Here is a 4,993-nt window from a genome sequence, read left to right on the forward strand (position 1 = left end):
CCATCCTGCGGCCATTTATTTTGGCTTTAGTGGCCACCCCTCTACGTATGTGGATATAGAATAAAATATCAACCCAATTTCCTTACAGGCAGATGATAAACTAATACTGTAAAATGAATGGAATTTTGTCCGAACAATTCAATATACGAATGGAATTGCCCAATTTACGTATTTTTCACAACAGATCCAAACTCTTTGTGTAGTGATTTGCTCTGATCTTCATACATGGGTCACATTATTCGTGCACAAAGAAAAGGAGCAGGCTCTCCGTTCAAATCCCACACCCATCGCAGGAAGGGACCTACACGTTTCAGAAGCCTTGACTATGGCAAGCAAAATGGATACATCAAGGGAATTGTAATTGATGACATACATGACCCCGGCCGCGACACTCCCCTCTGCAAGGTGACCTTTAAGAACCCATTCATTTACAAGCATCCAAAATAGCTCTTGGTAGTAGACGAAGGTCTGTACATAGGACAATTTGTTTACTACGGAAACAAGGCCAATTTGACCATGTGTAACATGTTGCCCTTGAGGTATATTCCAGAGGGAGCCATTGTTTGCAATGTGGAATAGAATGTCAGTTATCGGGGTTCTTTTGCTAGGTCTTCTAGAGACTATGTCATCATCATCAGCCACAATATCAACACTACCAGGTTTGTTTTTCAATTATATTTAGGGTGGGTTTGTTTCTGGCACCACCTGTGTTGGCCACAATCCTGACCATAGCACTACCAGGTCTGATTGGTTTTTATATTTTAAGGATGATGGTTTTCAAGGATAGACATTCTTAGGGTTTTTCTATGTTCGCCCCCATGACCGTTGTATTTGGAGATCTAATTGCTTAATATCATTAGGTTGAATTGCATTAGCGGGTTTGCTTCTGATTCCTACCTGTAGGAGTTTATTGGTAACCATGAAAACCTTAAGTTGGTGTCTTTGTTAAAAGGGAAAAGTCTTAAATATATTCTTTCAAAACAAAAATTATTTCTGTTTATCTTTAGTGCTTCCAAAATAATACTTGGATTTGCAAAAATTAGACGGTACTACAAGATAGGCTTGACCACCCCACCGGCTTGCATGTGCTAGCCATGGCTATCCTCTCTTCATGAACTTATCTAAACATGTCACAGTGATGGGGAATTGAACTCTAGTGGGCGGTATCACCACCACTACTTAAAAACCAATCAAGTCTCTAGTGAATAAACAATTTGTGTTTTCCTTCAATTTCATTTTTGTTGCAAGTAAATAAAACCTTATTAGAGAGAAATTAATGTACAAGATTTCTATGTGAAGTATTTATCTTATAGGATACATTGTTTGGTCTTTAGGTAAATGATCGATAGACACTTTATACTTTGAGACTGACAACATTACATATTATACTAGGTAATTAAAAACCCTATTAGAAAGTTGACCAAAAAAATCAATTTATCTCACCTCCCCTTGATTGATGGGTCATATAATCTGAACGTTTTCCCATTTTATTTCTTATTTAACCTAAATTCATTTTAACCCTTGTCATCATATTTCAAATAAGACTTCTCTGAAGTTTAGGGTTCCTTAGGAATCATGATTGGCTTTCACTTGTATGCTTATTCAAATGATTTATTTCCAACATCTTCCCCTGCTCAGAACACACATTAGCCACAGTATTTGCTACAATTTCACCGAACATGTTAGGACCAAAACTGAGCCTATGAGGATGTAAGATTTACATTCAACCTTAAGCTTATCAGAAAGATCTCATTTTATTTTATTTTAGTTTCAACATCTCCCCTAGCTAATATGACATATTATCCGGAATATTATTTGCTACAGTTCCCCTAACATTTGTAGGAACCTGAGATCATATTTATGTGATATCTTTTCTACACAGTGGTGATTGAACACATTGTCCTCTCATCAAGTGTTCCTCTATTTATGTGTGTACGTTCATGAGAAAAAGTTTCAGATTTAGCTATTAGATGAGGTTATGCTCAGAAAGGAACGTGTTCATAATCCAACATTTATGTCCAACTACAGTGATTATAATATATCATGAATTTTTCTGCAAGACCCTTTCTTAAATCAATTTAAAGTATTTGGGTAGAGGTATAATTTGACAGATCAGCTATCCTTGTGGCCATGAAAACAAATCTACGAAAACATTTCTAATTTCCTTGAGTGAGTTGGCATTCAAACATCTAATAGGTAGGCTAGACATTTGCACCCAGATAATGCCTAAGGATAAGAATTCAATGAATATATTAAAACCTATCTTCCATGGCCTTGGAAAAAAATATCCAACCCTCCATAAACCAAGGCATATTGTACATAAGATTTACTTTGTCAAGAACAAAGATAAATGCAATGATGAAAAACTCTTGCCCTTGGGGTGTATCACCATAGTAGTTTGAAAGAAGAAGCCTCAGGACTTGGATATACATTGATATCTTTCATCATCAAACATACACTATTTAATATAGAATCAACCTATGAGCATGGTAGTAATACTCCTCCACCTTAACCTAGGAGGCATATAGAGAATCAGAACCAATACGAAGGTTGGCTTGTAGGTGTAAAAGAATGAACATGAGGGATTATTTGAGATAAAAGAAAATCCTTTAAAGAGAAAAAAATTTGGGTCATCCTTCTATTGACTCGATCCATCAAAGCAAATGGGATTATTTCTTTGTCAAGTGGAGCTTTTCGAGGAGCCAACCCATTTTTGATTGAAAAGCTAAATGCCTATCTGCCCTTTTCATTTATCATATATATAGAGGGACATTTGGAGTAGGTTTGGGGTCATCACTACCAGTGAGTGTGAAACCATGAGCAGAGAGATTATGGTGATTGAATATCCATAAGTGGATGGTTTACGCCTGCAAAGAAAACATGAGATGTTTGGATCCCAATAAGCACAAAGTTGTGTTTACCCTCAAAGCATAATCACAAGCTTCAAACAAGTTAACAGGCTTTAGCTTGGATGTTTAGGAGACGTTCTCCTGTCCACCTAGATTCGAATCATTCTTTTGACATGTGGTCCTTGAGGTCTATTTGACTCTCCAAGGAGCCATTTCATGTGGATGGGGCCAAGAACAATCCTTGGGTGACTTTGATGGGTTAGATTCTGACCAGTCAGTCGCATAGCCAACAATTAACTCCACAAATATGCTAGTAGATAGTAGTTTTTCCAATAGATCAAGGAGTAAACACTATAGGAAAAACCGAGCAACATGAAAAGGTCAAATAAGCGATATATTAGATTTACACATATACATTTAACGAGTTAGAAGAATATTTACATGAGTAGCAGATGAATCAACTTACATAGCCTTATTGGAAGTGCCATGCCCATAATCCTTATGGATAATAGATATGCAAGGTGGCATGTAAAAAAAATGGAGTTCAAAATAAGAGAGCATGAAATCATGTGGTGCTTTCGTCTAGCTTATAATACCATGCATATAAAAAATAACATAGTCAACATCAACAGATTTATTTAAATGACTTTAAGCTAGAATATTTGGTAGTGGAAACATGAGAACAAAGAGTCGGACCACTTAACTTTTATCATGGATCCAAAGATCTATGTTGTCTAAATGGGAATATTAGAAATAAAAAATATATTTTAATTCTTCTTAAAATTTATAGGAAACATGTTAGTCACAGTTTACAAGATACTTGGGGCCTTATTTTCAGATTGTATGTTGAATCTTGGTTCTATGTTGAAGATAAATTTTGTTATATGACGTGATTGTCTCATTTTCCAGGGTAAAGCTTCCGTCTGGAGCTAAGAAGATTGTGCCAAGTTGTTGTATATCTATGATTGGTCAAGTTGCTCGAGGTGGAAGAATAGAAAAACTAATGCTCAAGGTTGGCAATGCATACCACAAATACAAGGTCAAAAGAAATTGTTGGCCCAAGGTTCGTGGTGTGACTATGAATCTAATTGAGCATCCTCATGGTGGTCGTAACCATCAACATATTGGTCATGCTAGTAATGTACATCATGATGCACCACCAAGGGAAAAAGTTGGGCTTATTTCTACCATAAGAACTGTTCGTCTACATGGACAAGCTGCATCAGTAGCTACAAATATGTACAACTAATCTTAGTTCATTTATATTTGCAAGGATTTCATTGTCCTATTTTGGTGTGTTATTTTGTCATAATGTATCTAATGAATTCTACTGTGGATACGAGGATGTGGACACCAGTTGAATGACCTGCTTAGTCTTGGGCGGCATCAAGTATGGAAGCAGATGGCAGTCTCTTAGAGTGGGTATGCAACATTTTTCCCTATTTTCATTTTGTTTATCATTCATTGTTTGTGCTGGTTCTGATGACCAATTTTAATTATTTATCTTTTTTTCAATTCATATCATTAACATTCCATGTTTCCCAGTCCAGGTAACATTTTCGGTTGCTTTATACGAGTAGCCTATAGGACTAGGATGTTCCCAATGAGTTTTGAACATTTGTCAAGTACGCCTTGTCGATTTTCGATTTTCATTGCGGGTTATCACTTGAATTGTTATCAGGTTTTACATTTGATTGACAATGAAATTCCCTGCTTTTTATAAATTAGTTGTATGTTAATTTTTAAAATTATTTAATAAAATTGTCTTCAATAGCTACCCTTCAAACAATTGATTTCATGCTACCAGGTTTAAGGTTTGGGTTATTTATTTGGTTAAAATTTCCCAAGATTTATATCATATCTCAAGTGTTAGGTTTGAGTTATTTATTTGGTCAAAATTTCCCAAGATTTATATCATATCTCAACCTTTTGAAATTCATGTCATTCGAGTGTAACAGATCACGACAAGGATGAGCCCTATTAAGCTCAGTCAATCTTAGCCGCAAGTCATACTGGAAATTTTGAGATGTTAATAAGATTGGCTCGACAATGAGTTTGACACCCAATTCCTTGCAAGTCAAACAAGACTGTCTGTTTAAAAAATAAATTGATCACATCCTTAAACTTTTAGCCCTTGGACTCCC

At 35.8% G+C, this 4,993-nt stretch overlaps 1 pseudogene; it reads left to right on the forward strand.

Moving 5' to 3' along the window:
* Positions 1-225: 225 nt before the first annotated feature.
* On the forward strand, positions 226-4,098 carry LOC149235606 (large ribosomal subunit protein uL2-like; annotated as a pseudogene).
* The last annotated feature ends 895 nt before the right edge of the window (positions 4,099-4,993 follow it).

This window comes from Pinus tabuliformis, chromosome 8 (assembly GCF_031772625.1).
Source record: "Pinus tabuliformis cultivar Carrire ecotype Pingquan chromosome 8, CPIR1, whole genome shotgun sequence".
NCBI lineage: Eukaryota > Viridiplantae > Streptophyta > Pinopsida > Pinales > Pinaceae > Pinus > Pinus tabuliformis.